General features: G+C 36.5%; 1 protein-coding gene across 2 annotated transcripts in view; it reads right to left on the bottom strand.

Annotated features, from left to right (window-relative positions):
- LOC140754737 (uncharacterized) overlaps positions 1-25,611 on the bottom strand; it is a 76,646-nt gene extending 51,035 nt beyond the window's left edge. Inside the window, exon 1 of one of the 2 annotated variants that reach the window (XM_073089818.1) lies at positions 25,298-25,611. The gene's annotated coding sequence lies outside the window, so the exon portion shown is untranslated. The remainder of the gene's footprint in view (positions 1-25,297) is intronic. The other variant, XM_073089820.1, reaches the window with a different exon arrangement.
- Between the last annotated feature and the right edge of the window lie 487 nt (positions 25,612-26,098).

Below are 26,098 nucleotides of genomic sequence, written 5' to 3'. Positions count from 1 at the left end.
CAGATATTGCCATTAGGCATTAAGTTCACCCTTTTTGACCCCTATGCTTCCAAAATGTGGCATAATAACTATGTGTAAAGGGATGTATTGCGAGTCAATATTAATTATATCTAAAAATAATGGCATTTAAAAAAAGATGAAAAAGAGAATAATTATTTTTAAAATTAAAAAAGACTAACCCACTGAGTTTCTTACCGGATCTTCTCAGTAGAGGTCGCGTTCCGATCCGGTAGTAGTTTAAGAAAATATTGTAACTGACAATTTGTAAGTGACAGTTGGTCTATACAAAATAAATATATTTCATTTCATTTCATTTCAATGATATGTGCTTAAGGGTAAGTGACCACGTAAAAGAATCAATGTAATTTGTGTATCATATCTACCTACCTTCTGGTATATTTTAATATTTTAAAACTGAAGAGGCGGACGGGATCATTTTGACCTGTTTTTATACTTGTTCATGAATCTCTTGGAACATAAAATCCGGTGACTTGTTTATTAATTCTGCAAAATTTTTGTTTTAATTAGCAGTACTTAAATGATAAATAAAAATACGTTTTGTGTATGATTATTGTTTTGTATTACTAATCTCTACTTGGCTAGCATGATACATAATAGGCAATGGCCTGAATGGTTGTGGTTTTTTAATTTATTTTTATATATAAGTAGCAAATGAGCTGGCACGCCATTTTATTGTATATAGACACTACCGCCCATTAACATATACGTAATCAACCCCAGGCAAGGTTAGAGTCTTATCCGAGATCGGTTATACATCCGTTGCTACCCTGGAGGACGGAGTTGGAGCGTCTCGAATAAGTTTTTCTCACTTACCTTTAAACCAAATCATAACAGCGCTTCACACTGCTACCTATCAGAAATAGACATAACTACCTCTGAAGTCGAACCAAGATGAGTCTACCATTATACGCTTAACAGCGGGACATAACTGGTCTGAAAGGGTCGAAACGACCCTTTGTCAGTTTGGGAAAATAATTTTCCGACATTCCAGTGTTAATATCTCGTCCGTGCACTCAAACGAAATTAATTTTCACCGGCAGATGAAAGCGAGTGCATTTACCGGAGTTAATGTTGATTTAAACATGTTTTTCACATTCGTTTATTTTGATTCGCTTTCACACGGTTTTTGATAGCTGTTTTCTGCATGTCATATTCTGTCGTAAATGTAAATTCACTTCATATTTCATCAACCTTTTATGTTTCAATGTTTGTTAAGTTTGTAGAACCCTTTGTGGTTTGACTCTGGCAGCACCACGGCCATACCTATTCTGCGTAATAACAGCAGTGTCAAGTCCTGCTGTGTTTGCTTTGAAGGGTGTGGTAAGAGAGACATACTTTTCCGAAGCGTTCCAGCTTAGTACTCAGGGATGGTGACGAATCTGTGGCCGACATCAGATAGGAATCTAATCTTATCTGTGTTGATTACAGATGTCCATGGACGGCAGTAGCTACTTACCATCAGTTTATTGCATGTTAGCCTCGTCAATATTATGAAAAAAACTCTCATAAGTATTATGTATGTGATCTGGGATGACATAATCAATCCACAGTTGAGCTGAGATAAGACTAGAATCCTATTTCAAATTGATTACAAATGTCGTTCGTAACTAGTTACGAACGACATTTTTTGGCTAGCCATAACGCGACGTTCTTGCCACGAACGTACAAGATGTGGAATGAACTTCCTCCCGAGGTATTCCCGGAGCGATACGACATGGAGCTCTTCAAAAAAGGTGCAAAAAGAGCTCTCCTTCAAAGCCGGCGATGCATTGGCGATTCCTCTGGTGTTGCATGTCCATAGGCGACGTTAACTAATTTCCATCAGGTAGCACGTCTGCTTTATCGTCAGATTCAAGTATATAAAAAAAAGCTTGTATGCTACTCCGATTACATAATACCGAGAATAAAGATAATCTTACACATGATTCTATGCAAAGAAACTCATGAATGCATACGTTCGCACATGATTACATGCAATGCATTTTCTCTATCCAATTTGTGTCGTGTAAGTTCTTGGCAAAACTTCAAATGTGGCAACATTTGTTAAACGAAGCATGAATAATATTTGTATCAAAGACAGTCTAGTGGAGCAATTATTGGCAATAAGTAATAATGACTTCATCGGCTTTCTAATAATGATTTCTGTTCTCATAGCTCTACTATGGTTTTCTGTAATATGGGTGTTATGATAAATTCAATGCGATACTTGTAATTAACAAAAAATGTTTTTTTTATTTCTCTTTAGTTTTTTTCTGCTTTATCACTTAGTGTTAATCGGTTAAGTTAATTTATTTAAGTTAGTTTACTTTAGAATGATTCAAATTAGGAGTTACTTCGTGTGGTGTTACCTACTCACAATAGCATAGTTTTTTTTTTATAATATAGGAGTAGCAGACGAGCATGCAGTCCACCTGATGGTAAGTGGCTACTACCGTGCATGGACATCTGTAATCAATCCCAGATAGGATTAGATATTCCTACATGAGGTCGGCAACAGCTGCGCCGCTACCCCTGAGGACTTAGCTGGAACGCCTCAGAAAAGTATGTGTCCCTTACGACACCCTTCAAAACGGAACACAGCAGCGCCTAACACAGCTGTTATTAGGCAGAAATGGGTGTGGCGGTGGTGCCGCCGGAGTCGAACCACAAAGGGTTCTACCACCTTCAAATGTATAGTATTAGTATTTTATAGTAGTAATTTAGTAGCATAGTATTTTAAATTTGCCACCTCGGGTATAAGGCAGAAAAAAGGGTTTCCTAAAGGGGTTTTAAAGGGTGTTATAAACTGTTCAAGATGAAAATGAAAACAAACAGACAAATTTTATGTATATTCATTTTTTACTGGCGACACCGTTAGTCACACTTCAAGTGAAGAAAAACATTTAAATTTCATACTAATTAGTCAAAAGTTCAAAAGCTTAAGTGTGGAAATGTTTTAGTTGGAAAATGTTACAAGAATTGAGAAACATATTGCTTAGGGTTGTCAATGCTCTTTATAATCATTTACAGATATTTTATACCTTTAACACTTTTAATAAATAACAATTTTCCAACTAATTCCAACTGTCATCGGCACCCACAGGGCCGTGTTTGCGAAATGTACGCGGTCATAAGAAATGTAATAAGAAATTTCATGTTGTTTTTTTGCGCGGATGCCTAAAATACTCCTTGTATCCATTTAAATCAGTTTAGTATGTCTGTATCGGAGATTAGCAGCGGGCAGGGCTAAACAGACAGACATAATTTTTAAAAATTGTTTTTCATTTTAGGTACCGTATACTACTACTTTCATATGCCCTAGACTATGATTTTGACATTATAAACAGATACTTCAATTTTATTATTTGCATACACTACAACAACTGTTCGTCATCACAAAGGGTTGGTTGGTTGGTTGGTTGGTTGTAACTTGGTTACAAGATAAAATAAATATATAAAACTGGGAATGTGCCAACCCTATTTAAGACAGTTGAGTAGCGAACCGTCATCGGTCCCCGCCTCCTCGGGAAAATTTTTCTCATTTATTTCAAGATTTCTCTGAAATTATATTTCTCAAGTGTTACATGGATAAACTTATTTTTGTAACGTGTTGAATGGATGTTGTTTTAAATTAATTTCGACACTGATTGTAAGTCACACGTGTGCTGTTATTCCTGTATTTGATTTCGATTTTGTTTTACTTTATATTACAAATTACACTTAGGTAAAGTTTATTGACCACAGTTGTTCATTGACCTAACTAATACGTATGTATGTATTGTATCTTATAAAACCTATGTATGTATTGTATCTTATAAAAAAATTGTATTTCTTTTTTAAACTTTTTTTTTCTTTTGTAAACATGTATCTGAGCTCAATAAATTATTGAAAATATAATATATTTTACAATACACAAAAATACAAAAATGGTTTATTGGACACCAACTAATAAATTACAAAAAATCATGTACATACGAGTATAATGAAAAGTACAACAGGCGGTCTTATCATTTAAAACGTTATCTTCCAGACAACCATAGAGCTGTTGAAAGAAAACATTTCAGATACAAGAAATACATGGTAAAGGAATATTTATTTTACCTTTGTAAATAAATAATTCTTCGTCTTTACGTGAAAGTTTCGTCTTGTAGTGTGTCACATACTTTATTGGCTAGATTGGCTCCTTACCTCTTATTTGTCCAGTATTTTTTACATCTATAACTATGTCTTGCCATTATAAAAATAAAATTATTTCAAAAACCAAACTTTGGTTACTCAAACCGAAGCTGAAGGGACAAGATTACAAAAAAGTAAAAAAATATTTTATGAAAATGGTGGTTTAGTAGGTATTTATTTCAGAAGTCGTCAACATATATTTCGCTTGATCACGATGTCTGTGTCCAATAGAAACGCAACGAAGCGATAACCCCTTAAAAAGTTGAAAATTTATGGTTATCGTCGAATATTTTAAATATTATAGAATATTTATACGTATTTCCCGAGTAAAGACATGGACGAAGACTAGCTTAATATTACAAACGATGCTAGAATAAATATCTATTTCATTCATAACACAAACACATTGTCATAACAGATAATAAAATGTTTAAGGAACAATAATTGTCGATGTAGCAACCATCTTGAAATATGTGTGGGTGTTTGTGAAATATGTATTTTATGCTCGTTACTAGTGAGACTTGATTAAATAGGATTTTTATTTGTTGGCTGCCCAATGTATTCTATTTCTCAATTTAAATAAGATGTTTTCTACATTTAAATATGCATCGCAATTAAATGTTTTGCAATATAATTGTACCGTTATTCAACGATTTTTATGATTGTAGAAAGTTTTGAATTAACATTTATTATTATCAGGTATTATGGACACACACACATCAACATAAACACCCAGACCCAGAAAGGATTTCCTAGTTCATTATTTATTCATTTATTAACCGACGTCAAAAAAGAACCATCAATGTATTCGACCGCTATGTATATCTTATATATAAAATTCTCGTTTCACAATGTTAGTTACCGCACTCTTCCGAAACGGCTTTACCGATTTTCATCAAATTCTATATCCGCAGTTTTCTCAAAAACTGATGATCCAATTTGGATGGAGTTATTACATTAATATGCTAAAGAAACATTATAGACTTATATCTAAAACGTCTAAAACGCCTCAAAACTTGTGCACTTTTTTGACCATACTATAAAATATAGGCAGATGCTCAAAAAAACAATATTCCAACACAAACATTAATTATTTAGATGTTTGCCTGATCGAGCATTGAACACGGTACCATCAATGACAATTTTATAACTTTGATCGAAAATATGTAATTAGGTCTTAGATATTAATAGAAAAGTCAATATTGAATATAACTACCACCATATTACCTGTTTTCGCCATAGAATATAGTAAAATCCAAGTCTATGGTATCTACGGCGAAGAGACGAACGAAAATACACAAATATTTTTTTAAAACATTTATTAAATATGTTATGTTAATGGAAGGAGTGGAGTTAATGCTATTTCAGACATATAAAAAGACGATTAACGTAAATTATTAATACTATTACAGATGTCCGTGGATAAATAAATGATTGCTTCCTTTCCATTTGTAAATATAATAATCTTAATGGAAAAATTTAAATGAGAGTTAGGGTTGACTCTTAATATATTGTCGAAGAGAATACTGAATATATTTATAATAATTAAGGTATTATTTTTAGCGTGAGTACGTTTATGTTAGTTCTTTTGCTAAATCAATGTGTCAATGTATCTAGGTAGACGAATAATAAGAAACAAAACATTTTTAATAATAATAGGTACATCAGCATAAGGTTCGTTTATTTCAGTCTAATTCACGAAAGCAAGGCCTACTTTTATATTGCCTGTTTTTTTTAAGATATTAAAGTAGTAATCAACAGGCAGGCCAGGCGAAGGTTAATGGCCGTTCTCACCATCTATAAAACATACAATACGAATCTTCTTTTTCACAAAGTGTATATACGTTTAAAGATGACAGAGGCTTTGGTGGTACAATTTCGATGACACTATCACACCAATTCCTGCCCTTTCGCAGTATTTATTGCTGCTAAAAAGTTTTAAAAGTTTATTTGTAGCACCGCAGTCGTAATTAAAAACCTATTTTACTCACTCCCATGAAATGGCAACCCTACAAACATAACGCCGTGATTTAGCAGTTCTTAATAAAATTTATAGGAAATAGTAAATGCAATTTTGATTTCGACGGTTTTTAAAAACAGGAAACGTTGAAAAAATAAAATAGACAGCCGTCGGCTTCATAAATAGGTGTCTGGTAATCAACCTTGGCACCTCGCGAGTTTCATCGCACTTCTTATATACAAATATAAATTATTCTTGTTGTTTAGATGGCTAGTGATGGGAAACAGGACTGTAGTGGCACTCGATTGTGCCACTGCTGGGCTCGAAGCTGCTCTCTGAGTGAGGTTATTGCGCTATATTCCACCGCGCTGCCTAATGGAAAAACTTCACAAACTAATGACATATTTTTTAAAGATTTCTTAACGAAAACGAGTAGGATTCTCACGATGTTTTCCTTCATTGCTATAATAAGTGATGGTTTATTTTTTAACTTCCTGTTTTTTTAATTTTGAAAAGTCAAATTTCCTCCATGTTTCGAATTTTGGAGTCGGGTTTAGAGAATAAGACATATCTAATTCTTTGAGGCTATGCTATTCATATGCTCGAAAAACATTCGCATACTTTGCAGTCGGGTAAAAAGTAAGTATAGTCTTATATTAAGTTATTAGCTGACCCGGAAAACGTTGCGTTTTCATGTAAAAAAAATGTTAAGGGTGAACAACCCTTATCACTTAGGGATATGCAAAATAGATAGTAGCCGATTCTCAGACCTACTGAATATGCATATAAAATTTGGTGAAAATCGGTAAAGCCGTTTCAGAGGAGTACGGTAACTAACATTGTCACACGAGAATTTTATTTATAAGATAATATAAAACACATATACAACCACATACGTAGTTACACCCAACACACGCACATACTCGCATGCATTTCTCAATTACAAGTTATTTGCCAAACACCAAACATTTAATAGCTTTTGCTAAGTAATTCCAATTCCAATATCTGAAACCTCAGTCCGATATCCAACACATATTCCAATATTCCAATACTGTCCGGAATTCCAACTGGACATGCAATGACGTAACAATAGGGCAGCAAGTCTAACTAATTGACAAGGGCCCTCAAATCAAGGGCCCCAGAAAGTCTAAGCATTGCCATTTTAATACCGAACTATACAAAGTAAAATTTTAAAGTATAAATAAAATTTATGACATGAAAATAATAAAAAAAAAATCCCACTTAGCTACCATCATCAACCCATTATTGTCCCACTGCTGGGCACGGGTCTCCTCTCATAATGAGAAGGGTTAGGCCGTAGTGAGATTTGTTTTTTTCTAAATCTCTTAGATATGCAGGTTTCCTCACGATATTTTCCTTCATCGTTTTTAGCAAGTGATAATTCATTTCTAAATTATTCGTTCATTTCATAGACTTAGCTATAATAAATATCTATTCTAAACAAAAATATGTAGCTCATTATTTGAGGGGCCCCATCGATTGTTAGGGGCCCCACATTACATTTACAGTTTGTAGCATCTAAACATCACTACACTACGTACATATAGGTCAAGTTGTAGTAACTATTTAGTTCTAACACCTTCGGCCTTCAATGAGTTTTTGATGTGGAAATGAGCAAGAATTTTGAGGTTATAACCGTTTTCTATTCGGCCGTAAAACGTTGTAATGAACTTTTGGTGCGGAGTCTATTTTTATCTTATATCGATTTTGGTTTAGCTTTTGTGTACAAGATAATATTATTATGGATTCACTGAAGGAACGAGAGTGGAATGAAGTGGGAATTTATCAATGAATTCTATTACAATAATAACAATAAAAATGAGAACGTATTTTTTTACCACCAACCCTACGATAATAATATTTATTTATTATAATTACGATACGAATAAGACAAGCTTATCTGATTATGTCACTCATTGAAAAGTACTTAATTTTTTATGAAAGTATGGTCTAAATTCTTGGACCAATTTCTAAAATTAGCTAATACAGATTTGAAACTGATTTATAGGTTTATTAAGTTTAAAACCTCATGCCTATATATGATTTTCGAAAACTCAGATGTTCATTTCGATTTTAATCACCGACTTCTTGGTATAGATACAAAATATCAGCATCAAAGGAAATCTGAAATTTCCGCAGTCAACAAGAATAATATAAATAGTCTTTCTGTAAATAGACATTTTATTAATGTTACGACAAATGGCGTTGGAATAATTTAGAATACAGACACAAGCCTAACTTTAGCAGATATTGATCGGAGCGAACGGCATGAATTATTCCATCTACTAAGACAGTAGGAATATGTAAAAGTCGTTTTGAATGTGAAATGTTACATACGCAAAGAAATCCACTTTACGTAGGTACTTGCATATTCTTGTGTTGTACAAAATTAACAAAGTTTTTTTGAATACTTTCATAACTGAGATGAAGATTTTTTATTTTGGTAATAGATGTAAAAAATATAGATGTTGCTACGTTTCTCTGTTATGAATTGGAACCAGTTAATGAAAATACAGGTAATTTGATGTTAAAAGGCCGCTTTGCCTATATACATCTATGGGCATTTTAACTAATTCCAAGAAGAAAATCCTACTAGAACTCCTAGTATTAAGTTAGCTATGTATTAAATTTGCTATATCCATTTAGCTTTACTACTAAACTGTAAACACCAATTTTACTCCTCTAAAAGCAGAAATTTTCACTGTAACCAATATCTACAATCAATCAAATATGGCGAAGGTAAACATGTTAATTAAATAAAAATGAAAACCTCATTATAATATAGAAAAATGTATCAACCCTTAAAATTAAAAAAAATATACCTATGTACTTCAAGATGAATGAAGTATCTCGCACCCGTAACTTTAAAAAAATCTGGTTATTTCCCTACAAAACTGTGTATGTAACTGCCAACTAAAACATACTTCAAGATTTCTTACGCGTCAAAGCGCCAAAGCATTTCAACGGGATGTTTGAAACACGATTAACTCGACAGAGCTTCTTTGTTCGACCGAGATACAAATACTTGCAACAAAATAACAATAATGTTGCCATTTCGTTTGATATACGCAGAACTGGCATTGAACTCCCAACTAGCGAGGAATTATGATCAATGGAGAAACAATAAAATTGTATTCAGACCATTCCTTTATCACGTCACGGCGAAACGGCCTTTCATTACAACCACATTTTGAACCGTACACAATTCTATTTCGATATCCATTGATTGCTATGTTTTGGGTTTGGAAGCGATCATCCTGTTTAAACTAGCAATGGAACGTTTGTTTATGTATATGTGTGGACTTGGTCTAAAACTGGTGTTGCATAATTAGGGCAAGTCGATCGTTCGACTCAAGTGCGCCTTCATTCATATTTGCACCTTGCGTTCTGACTCACCAATAATGTATTTATGGGATTTATTACATTGTTTGTAGATTCGTTTGCTTGATATCCAGGATTGTTTGCCCGGAAACGGAATGCCCTTGCGGATAAATCGTAAATAAGTGTTATGAAACATTAAGATTGTGCTGATCATTGGTTTGAAGTGCTAATTATATTTATGGACGTTAAATCCAAAGGATGGAATCCATGATGTGACCAAAAAGGAAAAATTAAATCCTACAGTGCCTAAATTGGAACGCATCTAGTAGGTATGTGTTTCTACCTTTGTACGCCGTTTTACCTAGGGTACAGCTTCCTTCAACAGTTCAACGAGTTATAAGGAAGAAATAGAGCATAGTATAACATAGATCATGTAGTAAGCCTAATGGTAAATGCATATTTTCACCTATAGACATTATATGCTAATCAATCTATACATCAATACATATAAATAAAATTGGAGTGTCCGTTTGTAATATTGAAATAACCGCTTTTTACTACATACATATGAATATACATACGGTACATACACCAATAACATTTTTCTCTGTCTGTCTGTCTGTTTGTCCTGGCTAATCTCTGAAATGGCTGAACCGATTTTGACGGGACTTTTATTGACTGATGAAATAAGGAGTAACTTAGGCTACTTATATTTTAGAACTAGCTGTGCCCCGCGGTTGCACCCGCGTTATTTCTTTACACGGCACAGCTAGTCCTAAATAAAAATAAATGACTAATTGGGGTCAGAGTAATAGTACAGATTCGTTGCTACGCCTGAAGACGAAGTTGGTACGCCCCGGAAAGGTATGTCTCCCTTACCATACCTACTCTTCACAACAAAACACAGCAACAATTAACACTGCCGCATAATTAGGCAGAAATTGGCGTGACTGTGTCCACTGTCGAACAAGGCGAGCTAATAATGTTTCTACCTTAATTTTTTTTTTGTAATATATGAGTAGCAGACTGATGGTAAGTGGCTACTGCCGCCCATGGACATCTGTAATCAACCCCAGATAGGATTAGATATTCCTACCTGAGGTCGGCCACAGATGCGCCGCTACCCCTGAGGACTAAGCTGGAACGCCTCGGAAAAGTCTGTCTCCCTTACCACATCCTTCAAACCGGAACACAGCAGCGCTTAACACTGCTGTTATAAGGTAGAAATAGGTGTGGCGGTGGTGCCGCCAGAGTCGAATTACAAAGGGTTCTACCACCTTCAAATTTAATATTAATATTTATAACTCGCTAATAAATATGTATAGGTAGGTAGAAACGTAATGTATTCCACGAAAATATAATCCTACGTGCTAAATTTTTTCACGAAAAACATATTTCATCTCTGAAAATATTTTTAGTACGTAATTTATTACGTTTTATGTCTGTCATACGAGACTGTTATGAAATATAACCTACATATGTATGCCGAAATCTCGTCTGCTTTCAAATGAGAAAGTAGATTATCCTTTTTATTTTCTAGAATTGGACCTAGTAACTAGTATGAAATACTAGCGTTTCAGTAAGTTTGGATTACGACTGAGTTTTATAAAGGCGACCATATTTGTCCTCAGAGGTGGCAGTAATCATCATAATCTTTATTTGCCTTTTACGGCGTGCAAACACAGTTGGGTAGGAGAAAATTACCTCCACAATTATTTTATAACTAATATAATATCAAGTATGTTATTATATTATATTAAAATATTAAGTAACAAAATGTCAGATTACACAGAAATAATTAGTACTCGTAGCAACGCATCTATAATTTTTGTTTCTCTGTCTGTTTCATTGTTCTAACTAATCATAGAAACGGCTGGGTCGATTTTGTTGGTTATTCTCACAATTTCATTGAATCCAAGTGGTGTCTGATAATGAGATTTTTTTTTTTTTTTTTTTTTTTTTTTTTTTTATATGTAACCTAACGATAAGGCAGACGGGCTGCCTGATGGAAAGCAGTCACCGTCGCCTATGGACATTTGCAACACCAGAGGAGTCGCCAATGCATCGCCGGCTTTGAAGGAGAGCTCTTTTTACACCCCTCTTGAAGAGCCCCATGTCATAGTCCTGAGGGAATACCTCAGGAGGAAGTTCATTCCACATTTTGCACGTACGCGGCAAAAATGATCTATTAAACCGAACCGTGGAGGACCGCCACGGGTCCAGTTGATGTGGATGGAACTTCATCCTTCGGCGAGTGGTGCGATGAAGGAAAGGCGACGTAGGCACCAGATCAAACAGTTCCTCAGAACACTCACCATTGTAAAGTCGGTAGAACACGCAGAGGGAACCTATGTCCCTCCGAAGGCTTAAGGGTTCTAACTGATCAGAGATCACTGGGTCATCGACGATTCGCACCGCGCGTTTCTGTACGGAGTCAAGTGGGTTAAGTTGGTATTGTGGTGCCCCTGCCCAGAGATGCGAGCAGTACTCCATGTGGGGCCTCACTTGCGCTTTATAAAGCAGCAGGAGTTGCCCCCCAGTGAAGTACTGCTTGGCTCTGTTTAGGACGCCCAGTTTCTTTGAAGCCAACTTGGCTTTAACTTCCAAATGACTCCGATACTGCACGTCGCACGAGATGTCGACTCCCAGGATCCCTACACTTTTACCAATGGTGAGCGGGGTACTTTGGAACTTAGGCGCTATGACGAATGGGGTTTTTTTAGCGGTAAACGCGCAGACTTGTGTCTTCGAGGGGTTGAACTCAACAAGGTTAAGACGACCCCATTCCGAGACCCGCTCCAGAGAGTTCTCGATTTCAGACACAAGTCGGATTCTGCTTTCTTCCACGAATGTCCGAGAGGTGTTCGCACGGCCTGTGTACACAGCATCTCCCGTGCTATCATCTGCATAGCAATGAATGCCACCGATTTTTAGCAGCATATCATTGATATGCAGAATAAAAAGCGTGGGAGATAATACAGACCCTTGGGGCACGCCAGCGTTGATGAGCTTCGTGTCTGAGCAGCACCCGTCAATTACGACCTTAATATGCCGCTCAGACAGAAAGCTGGCAGTCCATGTGCACAACCTCTCGGGAAGACCGTAAGATGGTAACTTCGCGAGAAGGGCCCTATGCCAGACCCGGTCAAAGGCCTTAGCGATGTCCAGGCTTACGGCCAATGCCTCCCCGTTGCTCTCAACAGCCTGCGCCCAACGGTGAGTGAGGTACGCAAGAAGATCACCAGCTGATCGGCCCTTGCGAAAACCATATTGGTGATCGCTGATCAGCCGGTGCTCTTCCAGGTACCTAAGGAGCTGCGTGTTTACAACACGCTCCATAGCTTTTGAGAGCAGGGAGGTTATCGCTATAGGCCTATAGTTGGCCGGGTCGCTGCGGTCACCCTTTTTGGGAATAGGGTGTACAAGGGCAACCTTCCACGAAGACGGTACTTGTCCTGTGGTGTAGGAAAGCGAGAATAGGCGCGTTAAGCCAACTCGGGAGCGCACGTCCTGAGCACCACTGCGGGGATTTCGTCTGGCCCGCTCGACTTCTTGATATCGAGGGACAATAGAGCTCGCCTGACAGCCTTCTGCGTAAAGCGAATATCCGGCATAGAGCTCTCACACCGCGGGATGGTAGGCGGTGTGGCCCCTGTGTCATCAAGAGTCGAGTTTGAGGCAAAGAGGGTACCAAGAAGATCGGCTTTCCCCTTTGCCGTGTGGGCCAGAGAATCATCTGGTTTCCGCAGGGGCGGTAGTGAAGACCGGCAGAAATTACCCTCGACAGCTTTGGCCAGCGACCAGAAGGCTCGACTCCCGGAGGGGTAACCAAGTAGCCGCTCGCCAATTCTGCCGATGTGCTTAGACTTCGCCTTGGCCATATGCTTCTTCGCTGAACGGGAGGCAGCATTAAACGCGGTTCGGAGCTCGGGGGTTTTTGGGTCCTTGCTAGCGTGTGCTGATGCCCAGGTTTGGAAGGCCTCCTGCTTAAGGCTTAGCGCTTTAGCACAAGACCCACCAAACCAGGGCTGACTCCGCCCGCCGACGGACACGACAGAGTTTGGAATGAAACACTCCATACCCTGCCGTATCACGTCGGTTACAGACTCAGCACACGAGCTAGGGTCACCCGAGACGAAACATAGCTGCCTCCACGGGTACGAAGCCAGGAACTCCCGGAATCCGTCCCAGTCTGCTGACTTGTAATGCCAAACTTGTCGTCTCCCGGGGGGACGTGTCTCCACGGGGTACGACAAGGGCACAGTCGAACTTACCAAGCAATGGTCAGAGGATCCAAGGGGAGCCTTGACCATTACTTGGTAGTCCACCGGATGGGTAGTCAGCAGTAGGTCCAGCAAAGAGGCAGTATGGGTCTCTACATCAGGCACCCTAGTGAAACCAGGTACGACCTGAGAGAGCCCATATGCCAAGGAGAAGTCATATGCAGATCTCCCGGCAAAGTCGGTGGTCCGGGATCCCAGCCAATCAACATGATGAGCGTTGAAATCACCGAGAACCACCAACTCTGCCGAAGGACACTGCTGCAGCATTCTGTCGGTTGCCCACTGGACGTGCTCGAATAATCGAGTTGTCTCCACGTCTCCGCTATAGGACCTATACAGGCACGCGTAGACACGGGTAAGACCTCCGACGTCCGCGCGCAGCCACAACATATACACAACATGAGATATACTTATACTCGTACGTAAGTTCGCTGAAATCACATTACCCTCCGCAGTAGGATAAAAAAGTTAAATTCTAATTTGTAGGCACAGATTTTTCCACTATCCGTACTTTATTATGTACATGTCATTTTAAAGGTTCCGTACAAAAATTCAAAAAACCTCATAGAATCTCTCGTGCGTCTGTTCGTCCGTCTGTCACAGTCACTTAAAACACATTACCCTCTGCATTCGTTTAAAAATGTAAAAAATCTACATTTCAAGATATACATAGAGCGTAGCAAGTTTCTAAACACAAAGGGGTGCTTATCCCTCTATCCCGTGGGAAAAGTACTCGGTTTTACCCTTTATTCCCGTGAAAGGTGTCTGGAAGATTGCCCGTGACGTGCTGCCAGACAATCATACGCTTTAGTCGTGAACAAGTTTGCAGAATGAAAAACCTATTCACTGGGACACATTGTGTGTGTGATATGAGTTGGAAGAGAATGGAGTTGTAAATGGAAACGAATCTCGTGCTGTCTCGCTTGCAACGTATTTGCTGTTTCACTTTCTAACGGAAAAGTTTGAGAAAATTATGGCGCTGAAAAACCGGCGTTTTTAGAGACAATTTTCTGTTCATAAAACGTTTATTCGTTTATTTTTCAAATCTTTACGATAAATGCAATTTTAACACATAGGTACTTACTGCATATAAAATCAATTTCAATTATGTATGCCATTCGTTAATATAACCTTTACCTATAAAAAGTATAATTCACACTCATGTTACTATATATTTTTTTACTAAATGAAAATTATTTTAATCGTATAAAGAAAAAAAATATATATGCGACGAATAGATAACCTCTCTTCCTTTGGGAAGTCGGTTAAAAATTGTAGAATATTTTTGCGCTGTCCCTATTTTGTTGTGTACATGTCATTTTTGATTCTAGCATTTTTTGACTCGGATCATACCTATTGTATTGTGTGGAAGATGCACACTCGTTTAATATGGGAGAACATCATGTTCCACTTTTATGGACCTTTTCATCTTATAAATATCTTTATCAAAGGCGTTGTAACTCAGCCCTCAGTGGTAGCAACTCAACTATGGTCGACTTCAAGTAGGAAACCAATCTTATCTGGGGTTGATTACAGAAATCCATGAGCAGCAATCGTCACTTGCTCTCAAGTGGTCTGCTTGCTTACACACGAAAAAACCCAAATTGTTAGTTTGGATTTTAAAGGTAAAGTAGGAGTTTTCAGCGTTGTAGGTATATGAGAACACTTGGCATCATACAAATTAATGTTGCCCCAAAGACTTTTTTGGAACAACACTCATAACTTTGCAACGGTACTTATTTTTTGTATAAAGGGACGCCACTCCTTATTTATAAGAGCTATCGTAATCTACTATATAAAATTCTCGTGTCACAATGTTAGTTACCGTACTCCTCCGAAACGGCTTTACCGAGTTTCACCAAATTTTATACGCACATTCAGTAGGTCTGAGAATCGGCTACTATCTATTTTTCATACCCCTAAGTGATAAGGGTTGTTCACCGTTAACATTTTTTTATTTATATGGAAACACAACGTTTGTTAGTAAAATCTAAGTCTAGTGTTATTTTTTATGACATAGTCACGTTTTAATTTGTCTGTCTGTACCTGCTTTTTTATAATAAGAAGTAAACTTTGAAACTAGATCAGCGCTCTAACATAAGGCAGAAATAGGTATGGCAGTTGTGCCCTAGTCGAACCGCAAAGGGTTCTACTTAACCCTAATAGGTTTTACGCTTTTTATACTCGCCCTACGCTACGTATTAGTAGACACTGTTAGATACATGAGTCTATTTCTAGCGCCCTTGACACGCAGTTACGACGTCGTGTCAGCCCTACTACATTCTGATACTCAGTGGGCAGTAAAATGTTTTGTAACTCCTAAGGGATATCAACAGTACCATAGTATAGATGAAAGATACTCAAAGGTATAATGGAAATACTTTATATTCTAGGTAAGCTTCAAGGTAGTAAATAGGCCATCATCATCAACCCATTACTTTCCCACTGCTGGACACGGGTCTCTCATAATGAGAAGGATTAAGCCATAGTCCACCGCGCTGGCCAAGTGCGTATTGGTAGACTTCACAATACTTCACATACCTTTGAGATTTTTTTTCTTTTTTTTATAAATCTTCAGGTATGCAGGTTTCCTCACGATGTTTTCGTTCATCGTTTAGCAAGTGATAATTAATTTATAATACGCGCATAACTTTGAAAAAATTAGGGGTGCGTACCTGGGATTTGAATCTCGGACCCTTCGATCGAGAGGCCGAGTTTCTTAACCACTAGGCTATCACTGCTAGTATGTATGTATCACAAATGTATGACTTGAATTAAAACCCTGAAGTTATTCGCATATTACTTTGAATATTTAGAGGTGTGTGCCTGGGATTCTAATCTCGTACCTATCGATCAAGAAGCCGAGTTTTATTATTGCTATCACTGCTCACTCATAAAGAGCTAGCTGTTGTTAATAAGGAAAAAAATATACTTTTTCTGCCAGCCTAAAGAAATAATTTTCTCCACAACTCCGATCCCTTAGGGCAAGTCTCTAGGTGGCGTTATGAATAAAACATATCACGTGTTCTATTAGAAGATTATACGCAGACAGACAGACGGGTGTACAATGTTACGTATATATAGGTATTGTTGTAGAGTATAGGATGTAGGTAGAGTTTACTTGTTTACGTAGTCTTGTGTTGAAGACAATAGGTGGTAGAGCTATTTTAAGATAATTGCTACATCTATTGGCCCATAGTAGTAGAGTTAGTGCTGTTTTGTGTAGGTTTATGTAAGATAGAGATATTTTTGGTATATTTTAATAAGGCAGATCAGAGGACTTCAAACCTCGGATTGCTAAATTTAAAATAGTTTTAAAGGTGGTAGAACCCTTTGTGGTTCGACTCCGGCGGCACCACCGCCACACCTATTTCTACCTAATAACAGCAGTGTTAGGCGCTGCTGTGTTCCGGTTTGAAGGGTGTGGTAAGGGAGACAGACTTTTCCGAGGCGTCCCAGCTTAGTCCTCAGGGGTAGCGGCGCATCTGTGGCCGACCTCAGGTAGGAATATCTAATCCTATCTGGGGTTGATTACAGATGTCCATGGGCGGCAGTAGCCACATCAGGTGGACTGCATGCTCGTCTGCTATTCTTATATTATAAAAAAAAAAGTCACTCAGCTAATACTGCTTTATATGGTCACAATATGTTAGTGTCAAGCGGAATGAAAAATTGTGTATGAAAATCTTGACAATGCCCAAACTACATATAAACGTACCCATACAATTTTGCCTACGAAAGATCGAAGTACAATTTATGAAGTACTTATCAAATGCCGATCTTTAGTAGTAAAAATATTGGATAGATTGATTATAAATACTTCAATCAATCCGAGATAGTAAGTGTATGAAATGAAATGTTTAGTATATAAACGTTGACAATACTCAATATATAAGCTTATGTATCTTATTTGTATATTACTAGGCGGAGTGTACGAAGTAATTCCGGTCAAATCACAGAGTCTCGGATCTATCTCCGGGTTTATCCGGCCGCGAAGTGCCCGGACATTTGATTTAATATCCAGCCGTCGTTCGCTTGGGATTTCGTTGAAATAGATTCGAGGATGACCAGATTTTCTTTAGGCGTAGGTTTTATTAATATTTACATAAAGAAATATAACTGAGATTTACATTAATTTAGTATACAAATATGTTGTATTTATGTGTACTCTGCGTAATGTTACTATTTTCATGGAATATATGTTATAGGGGATACCTCAGGAAGTAGAGAATTTTAATATGTTTTGCTTACAAAGGGAATGGGTTTTCCTCTTTAGACTTCAGACCCTAGAGTTCAAACAAAATTCGTATTGTTATAATATTTATTTATTTATTCTTAAAACACCATTACACCTATCCTTACAGGCTAAACACCCAATACGATAGAGAGGCCTTATTTTAAACACTTAACTAAATTCTTACCTACATTCCTACTTCATTGAACATATTATATGAAGCACAACTATTGCGAATTCACTCAAGTTACATGAAAATACGTCAAGTTGTTCATGCGCCTGGTTGAGTGTACAGAGTGCTCGAATATAATGTATTCATTTCATTAATTCTGTCAATAGTTAGGTGTGAATGCAAAGTGCACTCTGAGACTTTGCAGCGATTCCGTAGCGATAATTGCAAAAAGACTATGACATAGTTGCGATCCTGTCGCGTTTTCCTGCTCTATGCTGTGTCATCTGAAATAGTGAGTCATACTCTGGGGGTTTCTCCCAAAAGGGGGAGATGTTGGTAGTTAAAATTCTTAGTATTGTAGGAATAATATTGACTGATTGAATAATTTTGTCTCTACTAGACGCAGGATTCTCATCTTAAGGGTTGTATCTCTACATCATCACACGTTACATCTCATCTTGAGGGTATGAAATAAGTAGGATAGCGGATTTTAAGTTTTTTTTTAAGTTATTGATTTTTTCTTATTTTTCGAAGTTTTGAACTGCGTAACTGCGAATTTAGGAGTTTCTGACTGTATCTTTAGAGGTAATTATTTTTAAGGAGTTGATCACGCTGCCCTTAAACAATCGTATGTTAGTAGTAACGCAGACGGGCGTCCACATAACTACACCACATTACATCACTTTAAGCCATGATACACTTTAAACCCAGGTTCAATTCCAATTACGCTCAGTAATGAAAAATTACAGATGCAGTTCCAATAAAAGTTTATTGCGTACTCACAAACGAATCTGGATTGCAATCGACCGATAAAATGTGAAATGGGTCAACGAGCTGGACATCTGGTTATCTGGATGACGTCACATACCCTACAGATTATATAAATATATTATGTGAAGATTTATGACTTTTTTGAGTTTTGACTTCTCTGTTTTCGTTATTTACCTTTAAGATCTAGATAAAAAAAAATATTGTCACACGTTATATTTCAAAAACGAGAAATCTGCCTATGTTCAGAATTCAAATGTTCCGTTAAAATAAGCAAATTAAACACACAATTATAATTTTTTAAACCTTCTACTCAGTGACACTCGCTATCAAGACGAATCTAATGACACCTCATATTTTAAAATCCGTCAAGCCATTTGGCCTGTAGGACGTGCAAAAGAATGAGATGTACCTATGTACAAAATATATATACATATAAACATCTATATGTTTATATGGACACACATTGGACACATAAATGTAAGTAAGAGAGTAGCATAGATTATATTTTTAAAGTCAAGTTTTGGTTTCGATGATTCTATGTTTATTACAAATGTATTGTTAAAATATTGAATCTAAAGCCAATACATAGATAGACTGACATGCACATATGCTTCCTATCACTTCTAGATGTAACGGAACGTATCTTGTGTACATTTCAATGTCATCTCCGATATGGGCGGGATGTAGGGCGGAAAACCCCTTCGCCGCCCTGTCATATCCACGTTGCGGAAATAAAGCGTTTGCTCAATCTCGTGATTGATTGGTTATTGTCTTTGCATACGTTACTGAATATGCGATGTTTTGTTTCAACCCGACTACGGGGAATCGTGTTTATCGTCCACATGTGTGTATGTATGTATGTATTTATGTGTGTGTGTGTGTGTTCATGTCTCATACTTTGGCACGTTTTAGAGCCCAAACAGCTTAAAGGATTTGAACATAGACTCGTTGGATTCGCCTAAATTGTATGTGTAACATATTGCTGTATTGTGTAACATATGCTGTGTATATTTCAATGTCATCTCCGATACGGGCGGGATGTAGGGCGGAAAACGCCTTCACCGCCCTGTCATATCCACGTTGCGGAAATAAACCGCTTGCTCGCTTTGGTGATTGATTGGTTATTGTCTTAGCATACGTTACTGCATATGCAATGTGTTGTTTCAACCCGACTACGGAGAATAATGATTTTCGTGCATATGTATGTATGTACGTACGTATGTATGTGTGTGTGTGTGTGTATGTATTATTCTTTAGCGCGTTCTACGGCCAATGAGCTCACGGATTTGAATGTATAAGATGTTGGATTCGCCTAAATTGTGAGGGTAACATAATATGCATTTTAATCAGTCGTGATTTTTTTTGTATTGATAATAATTATATTTTTTAAAATGGTTTGCAAAAATATTGAACCTAAACCAATAAACAGATAGATTGACATGCATACACATATGCTTCCTATCATGTCTAGATGTAACGGAACGTATCTTGTGTACATTTCAATGTCATCTCCGGTATGGGCGGGATGTAGGGCGTAAAACGCCTTCGCCGTCCTGTCATATCCACGTTGCGGAAATAAACCGTTTGCTCGCTTTGGTGATTGATTGGTTATTGTCTTTGCATACGTTACTGAATATGCAATGTTTTGTTTCAACCCGACTACGGGGAATCATGTTTTTCGTGCATATGTATGGATGTATGAGACATACATACACACAAGCATACGTAATGTTTGTGTGTATGTATGTCTCATTCTTTGGCAGGTCCTGCAGCCCAACAGCTTAACAGATTTTAACATATAAGGTATCGTTGGATTCGAATATTTTCTGGGTGTACTATAAGATATTTTTAAGTAATCAACTTTTGTCTCAATGATAACTGTGTTTATTACAAATGGTTTGCTAAAATATCGAACCCATATCAGACTAACGCGACTGACGTGCATACACATACGCATCATTTCTATGTAACCGAACGTATCTTGTGTACATTTCAATGTCATCTCGGTTACGGGCGGGATGCAGGACGGAAAACGCCTTCGCCGCCCTGTCATATCCACGTTGCAGAAATAAACGGTTTGCTCAATCTGGTGATTGATTGGTTATTGTCTTTGTTTATGTAACTGAATATGATATGTTTTGTTTCAACCCGACTATGGATAATAATGTTTTTCGTGCATATGTAGTTATGTATGTATGTCTCATTCTTTGGTACATCCTGCAGCCCAACAACTCAATGGATTTTAACGATACCTTATATATCGTTGGATTCGAATATTTTTTGGGTGTAATATAAGATATTTTTAAGTAGTCAGGTTTTGTCTCAATGATAACTGTGTTTATTACAAATGGTTTGCTAAAATATCGAACCTATATCAGACTAACGTGACTGACGTTCATACATCATCAACAACCCATTACTGTCCCACTGCTGGTCACGAGTCTCCTCTCATATGAGAAGGATTAGGCCACAGTCCACCGCGCTGGCCAAGTAGCTGGCGTATTGGTAGACTGCACATACCTTGAGATTCATTTTTTTTTCAATAAATCTCTCAGGTATGCAGAGTTTCCTCACGATGTTTTCCTTCACCGTTTTTAGCAAGTGATAATTAATTTCTAATACGGACATAACTTTAAAAAATTAGAGGTGCGTGCCTGGGATTTAAACCTCGGACCCCTCGATCGAGAGGCCGAGTTTCTTAACCACTAGGCTATCACGTGCATACACATACACATAATTTCTATGTAACCCAGCTTTTCTTGTGTACATTTCAATGTCATCTCAGTTACGGGCGGGATGTAGGGCGGGAAACAAACGGCTTGCTATTGCTCACTTTGGTGATTGATTGGTGCTTTTGTTTATATATTATAACCGCTCACATGAATAGAATTAGTCTTTGTTAAGTTTAAGTATGGTGCATTTTTATCTATATTTCGATAAAGCTGTAAATTGTCTTTTTGTTTCAATGTTATACAAAAAATACGGGACTATTTTTGTTAAACATTTTTGTGTATGAAAGCTTTTTATTACACTTGAAAACTGGACATAAATATCTCTACAATAAAATGTTAATTTATTAAACAAATATAATTCTCATATTTCGTCTTAATTATGAAGCAGAATTTACTAAGAAAATCTAACAAAGTAAAATCATACAATGTAAAGAAAAGTAACACATAAAACAACACAGTCAACGTATAAAGTGGGAGCAATGACCCTTGCTCCCATATGTTCTGAGAAGTAGTACGTAGTAGGTAGGTACACACATAGTGCACAGATAGTAAAGAAGATGTATAGCGAATTTAATTATAGTGTATATATAAAACGGTTTTTCATAAACTAAACAGTTTAAGAATTTGGTGTTCTGAAAAATATCATGGTCTTAAAATGCTGCGTAAATCGATTGACATATGTATTTTTTTTTTAAGTATTTCAAGATACACTTTGTGACATCGACGACTGTAGATGGATGCAGTAGGATCTTAATAGGAGTACCCATATTATTGGCGATTTTTGAATCCTATGTCATGGAAATGAAATGGAAAAAAATGGAAATATTATTACTAAGAATAACAAAAATATATATGAGTGATTACATACATAATATGTATTCGTGATATGTTATGATTAGTACGATAGGGCAAGAGATTCTAAATATCCACTAATTAAGTAGTTCCCATCAAATTTTTCAATAGCCCATTTGCCTTTACAAAATATTTGTGTACGTAGCTAGACCAACATTTATGTAGTTATCCCAATTGTTTGTGCCTAAATAGTCACACATACATGCGCTGGTCAAACCAATCTACACGTAGCAGGCCGACAAACTTCGCAGAACTGTTAAAATAGCACAAACATTAACAAATAGCAGATAAACGTATTTCTCTATTTCAGATAATTGCCACCCACGCTATCAAATCATAGTACACGAACCGTGGAAGAAATTGCAAATATTTGTACAAGTGCACAAGAATTTGATTTTAATTAAAGTTCTATTTAGATTTTTATAGATTTTGTCTACTCAACAATAGTTTCAGGAACATTACAATTATCATAATTAACTTTGTACTACCAATTATATTACTCGTTGTATTCACCAAATTCACTATCATATATTAGCGATAGGGGAAGAAAATTTTGCAGATATAGTATTTAAAATCCTCGCCAGGATCGCGTTTCCCTATATGCATCGTGCAAACTGTCTAGCCAAAATTCTTGCTTAGTCTACTATAAATTACTAGCTGACCCGGCAAACGTTGTTTGCCAAATGTTAAAGGTGAACAACCCTTATCACTTAGCGGTATGAAAAATAGATAGTAGCCGATTCTCAGACCTACTGAATATGCATATAAAATTTAGTGAAAATCTGTAAAGCCGTCGGAGGAGTACGGTAAATAACATTGTGACGCTAGAATTTTATATTATAAATTATAATGTCTGTTTTTCAAACGAGTGGCATTTTTGTTTTCAATATCAACGTCTAGAATTTATTGTTTTATTTTCACATTCCGCTGGCTGTCTAGTTCATGTGCATTGTATGTTTTTCAAACGAGTGGCATAAAGGCATTGATGTTAAAGTATTTAACATCAATGCCTTTATCGTGTTTTATTGTTTTGGAATTTGCATTGCATCGCGATATCTCTCTGGTATTTATTGGCAATATCTGTTTTTCAAATGAATGGCAATAAGATTAGCACCTGAATCAAGTTCCTAATACTCGTATATTGAAATATTTATTGGCAATGTAAGTTTTACAAACGAGTGTCATTAAAGATTAGCGCATGGTTCAGGTTTGTCTAATTGTATTGATTATTTATTGGAAACCTCATTTTTTCAAATGAATCGCACAAAAGTATTTAAAATCACCGCCTCGATAGTGTTCGTATTGTTTTGAGATGTAAATTGCATCGCTCTGGCTCTCTATTACTTATCGGTCTCTGTTTTTAAAACGAGTGGCACTAAAATATTTAAGATCAGCAACTGGATCGTGTTTGAATTGCGTAGAAATGTAAACTCAATTGCAATGACTACTTAGTATTTATTGGCTATTTTTGTTTTTCAAATGAGTGGCACTACAGTATTTACGATCAACGCCTGGATTGTGTTTGTATTGAAATGTAAATGCATCACACTGATTCTAGTATTTATTGGCACTGTCTGTTTTTCAAACGTTGCACTACAGTGTTTGAAATCAATGTCTGGGATTGATTGCTTTACGATTACATTGCACTGACTTTCTTATATAAATACTTCTTTTCAAACGATACATCAACGGTATTTAAGATCTACTGTGGAATGAATATTTAAGATCAACGGATTGTGACTGTTTTACGTTTTTATCACGCTATCTAGTATTTACTGGCATTGCCTGTTTTCAATGATTTCAAAAGAGTTGCATTTATAATATTTCAGACCTGTGGATTGTGGTTGCTTCGCACTGTTTTTTTTTATAATATAGGAATAACAGAAGTGCATGCAGTCCATCTGATGGTAAGTGGCTACTGCTACAAATAGCATCTGTAACCCCCCAGATAAGATTAGTTCCTTACTTTAGGTGGCCCACAAATGCGCCGCTATACCTGAAGACTAAGCTTGAATGCCTTACCACTTGTCTAGTATTTATTGGCAATGTCTGTTTTTCGAACGAATTGCACTCATAATATTTTAGATCAGCGTTATCGCGTAATCTTGTATTTACGGCTAGCGTTTATAAACTTCGCTGCAAAGTCTCAAAGTGTAAAATGGCTATCTAATAGTCTATTATGCGATCCTTTGGATATTCTAGCCTCGTTCCAGAGAGGTCTTGAGACGTGATCGAGATCGGTTTGTGGGTTAACTCGTTGCCATATTTACTGGGTCAAGCAGATTTTTTCACAATAGCGTCTTATGAGAGTATTTGAATTTGTAAGCGGATTTTTGTAAATATATTTTAGTTCTGATATCGCTTTAAGAAGAATTCTCTTTTGTTAACCATTTACTGCACACTATAACACCACTACAACACTACTTGTTACACTACACACTTACTAAAACAAGTAGTGTTGTGCTGTTGTACAACACTATTTATTTCATTTTTAATTCTGTTACTTGAATTTCCGAGTTCCAACTTTAATACACAATATAGATTCATGATAATTATTATTTTTAAATAAAAAATGTCGAATTTCATTTTTGGACACAGATTAAAATAATATTACTTAAAACAGTATTTACAGTAATGAATAATTATTAAATTTACAGAAATTCAATGAGAAAGGTATTTATTTAATAATAGCCACTTTAAAAAAATACTCGATTTTTTATTTTGTAATCAAACGTAGTTGACGTTATATCTAATTTAAAACAAATGAAATCCTACCTTAAATTTGAAAAACAGCGTAGCTGGCAACTCGGTCCACAATCCAGCACAAAATAAACAAAACACTGACACCCAAACAATAATAAAACAATAAACCACTATAAACCACTAACTGCGAATATCTTCAATTGTTTATAAAAGAAAAAGAAACTTTGAACAAATTGCACTTTCTTACCACAACGTTAAAGTGAAACGCGGTTCTTAAACAGGGGTTCGACACTTCAAGTCAGGGGTTTGTAACATTTTAAGCCAGGGGTTTTAAACATTTGGTGAACGCGCGATTCCGTGGAGCACTGGACGGTGGCCCCGGTGGCATCGCGATTTCGACTGGCTAAAATTAACACCGTTGATTGGAGCGGTCGGATGCAACGAAGAAAACTATGTAGGGCTGGCAAAGTTATATTTTTGATAAAAAACAATAAATTATTTTTATTTCTTTAAATCACAAAAAGAAATATTGTACTCATAGTTACATCTGACTTACTTTTTATACAGTTGATAGTTTATTCATTGTATAGAAAATATATATAAATAAAAGCACTCTTGATTCATATTTTGGTTACCGTTACGCCTCAACTTTTCGTGTTACACTTGATTTTACTCCTCATAAAATTTCCGTACCGGGCCTTATAACTCAAATCGTTTCTTAAGGAGTAAACTCCAAAAAAACATATAGAAAAATAGAGTACACATATACAGCAATATATATGACAATCAATGCTACTAATATAATTTATTTAATTTTTTAATATTTTAATTTTTTACATATTTTTACAATTGAAAAAGCCAATATTAATAAAA

This window comes from Epargyreus clarus, unplaced genomic scaffold, assembly GCF_041222505.1.
Source record: "Epargyreus clarus isolate Ecla_fem2 unplaced genomic scaffold, WU_Ecla_fem_2.2 ptg000031l, whole genome shotgun sequence".
NCBI lineage: Eukaryota > Metazoa > Arthropoda > Insecta > Lepidoptera > Hesperiidae > Epargyreus > Epargyreus clarus.
The sequence above is the reverse complement of the archived record's forward strand: the minus strand, read 5'-3'. Positions and strand labels throughout refer to the sequence as shown.